The sequence below is a fragment of the Notechis scutatus genome, chromosome 16 (genome assembly GCF_049901735.1).
Source record: "Notechis scutatus isolate UNSWTSFEM ecotype Mainland chromosome 16, rNotScu1.2, whole genome shotgun sequence".
NCBI classification, from domain to species: domain Eukaryota; kingdom Metazoa; phylum Chordata; class Lepidosauria; order Squamata; family Elapidae; genus Notechis; species Notechis scutatus.
The window spans coordinates 3536771-3544486 of record NC_142024.1 but is presented as its reverse complement, the minus strand read 5'-3'; positions in this window follow the sequence as shown (position 1 = coordinate 3544486).

Genomic DNA, 7716 nt, shown 5'->3' with positions numbered 1-7716 from the left:
CTCAGCTGACAGCTTCTGTGCTGCATTTCATGTGATTAACTGCTTGCTGCTATCCAAAGGTGAGAAGTCTGTGCACAGTCAGAGGCATTCTGTCATGTAGAAAGCTTGAAATTGTTGCTGGGTGGCCACCTGTGGCTTTTCCATCTCTGTCAGAGGCTAAAGCCTTATTATGTTGTTAAATTAAGCCGTGACTCTTGGTCAGAATCCAAATTTTGCATCTCCCTTTAGGGTGCCTTTCCAATACCCTTTTATTTATAATGTCTATCACAGTTTGGACTCAAAGGAGACTTTATCTCCCAGCATGCCTGCTATGGACTCAATAACAAGATTTGATCATGGTTGTTGTCTCCAAAAACTTCTAGGAATTGGACTTGGGCAATTTAATGTATTGGGATTCCCAGAGTTTCTTAGTTTGTATCCTAGTCAGGAAAGCAGACTTGAAATTAGCCAGAGAAGTTATGAGGCTTTAAGTAGCAGAGATCTCTTCCTATTTGTTGTTGTTGTTAGTTGCGAAATTGTGTCCAACCCATCGCGACCCCATGGGCAACATTCCTCCAGGCCTTCCTGTCCTCTACCATCCTCCAGAGTCCATTTAAGCTCACGATGATTGCTTCAGTGACTCCGTCCAGCCCCCTCCTTCTCTGCCCTCCCCTTCTTCTTCTTCTTCTTCTTTTGCCTCCAATCATTCCCAGCATTCGGCTCTTCTCCAGTGAGTCCTTCCTTCTCATGAGGTGGCCAAAGTCTTTGAGCTTCATCTTCAGGATCTGGCCTTCTCAAGAGCAGCCAGGGTTGGTCTCCTCGAGGACTGACCGGTTGGATCGCCTTGCAGTCCAAGGGACTCGCAGGAGTCTTCTCCAGCATCAGAGTTCAAAGGCCTCCATTCTTTGGCGCTCAGCCTTTCTTATGGTCCAACTTTCACAGCCATACATTGCAACTGGGAAAACCAAAGCCTTGACTATACGCACTAGTTAATGATAGGCTTTATGCAGATTATGGCTTTCAATGTTCACATAAATTTTCCCCCTATATTCCGTATTACTTCCTATGGGATGGAGTAACACATTCAAAACTCAGCTTTTCACTTCTGGCAGGCATTACAGTTTTAATTCCTGGAATTCATAAAAACAGCAATAATAGGAACCATTTACAAAAACACCCGCTTCACCCAGGATTTTTTTTAATGTTCCAAAACAATAATACAAAAGTATTACCCAAGGAAAGGAAAAGGAAAATTTTAAAAAAAAGTTGTTTCTCTTCTGTCCTTCTTTAACTACTTTCTGTTTTGCATCTTTTTAAAGACTACAAATCAATATAAAAAACATCCTTTGAAGGTGTACAGCAGCCTAACCTGGCATGAATTCAAGAGCAGACATTAACATACATGCTGATTCCTCCTATTTAAGGGAACTGGCTAAGTTTCGCTGCTGAAGGAACTCCTTTGACCACAAGTAGAAAAGGGCCACATGGGCTCTCACCATTCTTGCAATCAGATTCTACATGAGATCGAGGAGTCATTTTGTATGCCAAAAGTCAGATTCAATTTCCTGGAAAGATTTTGCATGGAACCCTGGAGAGCAATTGCTAATCTGGGTAGAACAAGACAGATTGACTCAATAAAAGGTCATTTCTTATGTTTCCGATTCTTCTTTTTTGAGGAAAAACATCTCCTCTTTGAATAAATTAGACACAGAGAACCGGGAGGAAATAACAGAGCAATCAAATCAGCATCATTGAGGCCTCATCCCACCAGTTTTGCTTCCAAAATCTCCCTAACAGTCAGAAAGTAAAATTCCAATGCTTGGTTACTCATCTATGTCCAGCAGTTTTGGAGATAATGTTTCAAAAATAAGTCAATCAAGTATTTTTTTAAAGAAATATGCTGTTTACCAGAAATTTTGAAAAACCAGATTGCCACCAAGGCTTTGTTCATACACTTCCCCAGTTGAAGTCAATAGTGGCACTTGATGTGCAGGACATACTAAACATGATTAGTATTTTTGTGGTTAGGGAGTTACGCAATCCAACCTTTTGGTTTACCTTATGAGTCAACCTGCTGCGTAAAGCCAGAAAATGAATTTAATTCAGTTGCCAAGATGCTTTGTGTGAGAACAACCCATGTGGTCCAGTTTTACTCAAGCTGGGGGTTTCCAAATGTGCTGGGTATCAAGTCCCACAATTTATTTATTTCATTTCATCTATTTATTTATTTTTGTCAATTGCTTACAAGATAATAAGTATAAGTAAAAAATGTTATGAATACATGGATACATATAAAAAAAATTAAAAAAAGAAACAATAGGACAGGGACAGTAGGCACATTGGTGCGCTTATGCACGCCCCCTACAGACCTCTTAGGAAAGGGGTGAGGTCAATAGTAGACAGTCTAAGGTTAAAGTTTTTGGGGTTTGGGGAAGAAACCACAGTCAGGTAGAGTATTCCAGACATTGACCACTCTGTTGCTGAAGTCGTATTTCCTGCAATCAAGTTTGGTGCGGTTAACCTTGAGTTTGTATCTATTGTTTGCTCTTGTGTTGTTATGGTTGAAGCTGAAGTATTCATTGACAGGTAGGACATTGCAATGTATGATTTTTTTATATACCATACTTAGATCGGACCGAAGGCGGCGTAGTTCTAGGTTGTCTAGGTCTAGAATTTCAAGTCTGGTGGCATAAGGTATTCTGCAACGAGTAGAGGAGTGTAGAACTCTTCTTGTGAAATATTTCTGGACTTTCTCAACTGTGTTAATATCAGATACGTAATGTGGGTTCCAGACTGATGAGCTGTATTTGAGTACTGGTCTAGCAAATGTTTTGTATGCTCTAGTTATTAGTGTAATATTACCAGAGAAAAAGCTATGTAACATTAGGTTAACAACTCTTAACACCTTTTTGGCTATGCAGTTACAGTGGGCTCTAGCACTTAGGTCATTAGAGATGAGTACTCCAAGATCCTTGACAGAGTTTAGATCATCAACAAGGTCTTGACTATTCAGCCTGTATTTTATTTTCTGATTGTTTTTGCCAATATGTAGGACATATTGTATTCCCAGCCACTTGCTGGAAATTATGAAAACTCTGGATCAGCAGATTTGGGGAAGCTTTGCCAATGCTTTAAACCACAGCCTCTCTACCTCCTCCATTCAGAAACCACATGGGGTATCTCTGTCCTTTGAAAGAGCATGTCTGTTCCCTTTTAAATTACTCTCCACCTTGCAACCCTGCCCATTATCACAGCCTACTGGAAAGCCAAAAAAAAAAAAAATGAAGGAGGTCCCAAACCACCCACAAGATCAAAGAATTATTTTTCGGTGGCTGTGTTAGAAGTTACACCTCTCCTAAAAATATTGTTTTTAACAGTTGCCTAGGCTTTCCAAACCACTTTTATAAAAAAAAAATAAGATCAAAATAGATCTCTGGGCTGCAAAAAAAGGCCACGCATGGTTCAGTTGGTAGAAGAATTCCAGTACCAATTGTAGAGCCCTTGAGATGGAATACAGCCAGGTTTTTTTTTTCTGATCCCAAAACTGCTAATGAATTGAGGGGACCACCACCAGGATACCGTTTTAACCCTGAAATTAGCAAGTTTCATCTTGAGAATAAATATCTCTTAGCTGTGTGACTCCAAGTTCAAGATGTTGAATCAAAGAGGCAGATGGCTGGACAAGTCCAGTAAGTTGAGGATGGGTAAGGAGAAGTGCCCCAAACCAACAGTGTAATTGAAGCTAGAATATCTCAGAATTCCAGCCAAAACTTTGCTGCCTTTTAGACACATTTTTAGAATATTCTTCCTTACAGCTTACTTAAGAATTCATGAGAAAAAGGCACAGGTGGCACATTTTTCATTCCTATCCACCTCTGGTGGCTGCACTTATCTGATCTTAGAAGACTAGGCAGGGTTGGCTCATACTTGGAAGGAAAATATCAGGAAATTCCAGGCTCATAACTAGACTGGAATGTTGGCAAAACATCTTGTGGTTTCTAATCATCTAAGCCCAGACATTCTAGATTTTGAAGAGGAAGGTTTAAGGAATAGGTTCACAAATTATTCCACAACCTAGTATTTGGTTTCAATTCAGATTTGGACCTAGTACCTTTTACAATGGTCTTAGGCTACATATGATAAATGGCAGTATGATGGTGGAAGGAAGAACTAAGAAGCCTGACCAGTTCTGTGGCCAGTCAGGAAGACAAACTCAATGGAGTATCCAGCTGCCTTTTCCTCAGCAATTAATCCTCCTCCTTTTTCGTCTCAGGCAAGATGACTTGAGTTCAAAGTGCTGGTCCAGTACAACAACTTTGCCTGCACTTTTGCAGACTGTATCTTTTACACCCACCCAGGATGAAATCACCAGGGTGATGAGAAAGGAAATGGACTTGACTCAGAAATATTAAAGTAACTAATTGCCATGAAGACGAAGGCTAAGTCCATAACCACATTGCTTTTGGCTTTCTCCCTGTTTTTCCAATTCCCTGTACACACTTTGCTGGTGACTCTTCCTCTTTGATCAGCTTTCTTTTAAGAGAAGCCATACAGCCTTAAAGTTTGAGCCAAAGTTTCCACACCATCATCCTTTATGATATCCTCATTTGTTTCCGGAATTTGATGAATTGTTAGTTCCTACAAAAGCCATTTTTAATGGGAGGGAAGAAAAAGATTATGAAAGGCTTACTAAGCCATTGGAAAAGAGATCAATCAGTGCCCTTTGATAGGGAATCCCTCACATGCAAAAGATAATTGATTATCATGGATTGGAGTTCAACAACCAAAGAAGAGTACTGAATTCACAGCTTCCTTGCCCTAAGGCTGGTAGGCCTCAATTTGCAAGGAAGACTTGCATCTCATACAACTGCACTCTTTCTATTTATTCACAGCAATTGTTTGTATCCCACATTTGGCCAAAGCAATGAATGCAAAACTGTCAGTACAATTTAACTTGCTCTCTAAAAGACCCAGAGGAAAAGTACCAAGAGCGGATGAAAAATGTAAATGTAGGCATGTTACCATTATCTGGAAGTCAATTGACATAAATAGAAATACTTAAAGGAGAAAAGTCAATTCTTGGCAGAGCTGGAGATGACCATGTTAATTCCCTTATCCTTTACTGCCAGCTACCACATGCTTTAAAGCAATCAACCTCAACCAGTGTATATGTACCCTAGGGGGGTCTCAGAAACAATCTGAAGGTTGGGGGTAAGTCAGTAAAACTTTAAGCTTATGCATTCAACATAAATGGTGGCAGAAGGTTTACAAACAGCTGATGGCTTTCTTGGTGTCTTTGGACAGGAAATAGAAAAATTATTCCTGCAAGAACATCCCTTTTGCTGATGTTCTCATCAAAATTCAGTTCCTGCTGAAATGATGCCCAGCAAAATTAGGATTAGGTTTTAAGAGGACATGGAGTGATCCAAGTCCATTGTGCTGCTGATATGCCTTCACTAGGAGAAATAAATTTCAAGAATGGTTGCAGTTTATCAAAAAAGCAACATTCCAAGTCAAATCAGTTACACTGTGGCATTTTTCTAAGAAAACCCTCTTGGAATTGTTACAAATTGTATAGAAGTTTAAGATGAGAAAATTGGACACTTTCTTGATAAAAACAATCCCACTTTAGCCATCTAAAAAACCCGATTGCTCTGCCTTTACCTATTTAACTATTCCTATCATATTCTTCAGTAAGATGAAAAGACCTCCCTGTCTTTTCTTTTAATTATTGATTCTTCTAAGACTAGTCACCCTAAGGCGCTATTTTAGGATTGACAACAGCTTTAAATACATGCTTGGAAAAGACTCCATACATTCATAAAAACTGGATTCTCTGCTAATTTCATAGAGGGTTGTTTGGTGGAAGATTTAGTTAGATCTAAGCACAGAAAGCTGCAATTGCTATTCTAGTAAATGTGAGTTCTATGCCCACCTATCAGACTGCGTTAAATATATTCAAGAAATTTAATGAAAAGGGCAGCATATACTTCTTAGAGAATTATCATAATATATTATGAGTAGTTTTTAAAAGGTCACCAATCTAAATGCCTTTTGTTCTATTAACAGATTATTGAGCAATTAGAACTCTTGGGTTGTTTGTAAATTTCCAGCCAAGAGTTGACAAACTGAGTCCATCTGTTTATTTTGTTGACAGGCTGTTTTGTACATCAGGTGCTTGTAAGGGGGAAAAGTGGGGGGGAATATCCAGTACAAAAGTGATCAGCAAAATGTAAGAATATCTACAGTTCAGTTTCTCTACAACACTTGTGCAACCAATTTAAAAGATTATAGCAATGCCTGATGGCTGGAGAATTCTAGGAGTTCCAAGTCCACCACACATCTTAAAGTTGCCAAGATTGAAAAATGCTGGATTAAAGGTCAAGACAACTACATTCCAAATCTCCAAATATATTACAAGAGGGAATAAAATAATTTCTATACGTTGCCCAAATTTCCCAGCTTTACAGGGGGGGGGGGAGGGGAATACATTGTTCCAAGCGTGCTCACCATGTGAAGAATGGTTGCAAACTTAAGCATTTATATAACTATTAAAAGAGAATTGGGCCTTATATAATTGCAACAGACAGAAAGACTTGTGTGATGGGCTCATCCTTGTGTGACGAAAGCCAAGCCACCCTTGGCTAATCTTAAAAATTCAACAAGGTCACATCTGGGTAGTGCTTGGGTGGGAAAGGGAAAGCAACAGGAATGTTCAAGGCTACAGACAAGAAAGGGAAAGCATCTCAGAAAGCGACAGTGCTGTAAACTATTAATATAAATAACATTTTGTGTAGATATCCATGTATTCGCCAGGAATTAATAGAACTTCATCTGCAGCCCAGCTCAGAATGTCTGACAGCCTTTCGCTTAGAAATTCCTTGTGTGGGGGCTCCCCCTACTGTTCCCAGCAGTTAAACCATGGCTAATGTTAAATAATGCAAGCAATCCATGAACTTTTCCTACGTAGATGTGAGTGGGTGAGTGTATTTCTGCATTTAACATTCAAAGAAATAAAAGATCTGATTAAATAAAAATATTAAGGAAATGAAAATAACTATTTGCCCAACAAAAAATATTATTGTATACACCGTACTGTCTGCTTATCAAAGCTAACCAAAGAGTATCATTTATCCTTTTTGTCTATGCAACTTTAGCATTCCATCCATAAACAATGCCACTTTCATCTAGATAGAATTTGATAAATACTTATAGAATCCAGTATATAAATGATGGCTGAATAAAGATATTTTGATCTTGGGAAACTGCACCCATACTAAATGGAAGGAATTTAATGACTATCTCCACCTTGAAGAACTACTGCCTCTATTTTTTCCAAAATGCTAACAAGGGCTTACCTTTGAAGGTCCCTTGGATTGAAGAGAGAATCTGTCAAGTCGTGTTTTCTTCCAGCCAGTCAACCCACCATCCATTGACCACCAAAACAGCAGTAGCCTCCTCAGAAGTGGTGGAGCCCGAAAGCTCAGCTTTTTGGAGTCAAGATCAGAAGGGGACATCTTCAGGCACAAAAACTGGCTTAGGTGCACCAACTCTAACCAGTCCTAACTGGTACTCCACAGCTTTTATATGCAGGACTCAGCTGACTCAGGCAGCTGCTGCCTGGGATAAAAACTCCCATTGACGATTAGGGATGCTTTGGTCCAAAAAACGGGAGTCATTCTTTATACGATGTAGTTTTCCAGCCGGAGAATGACATTCTCCTAAATCTTATCAAAA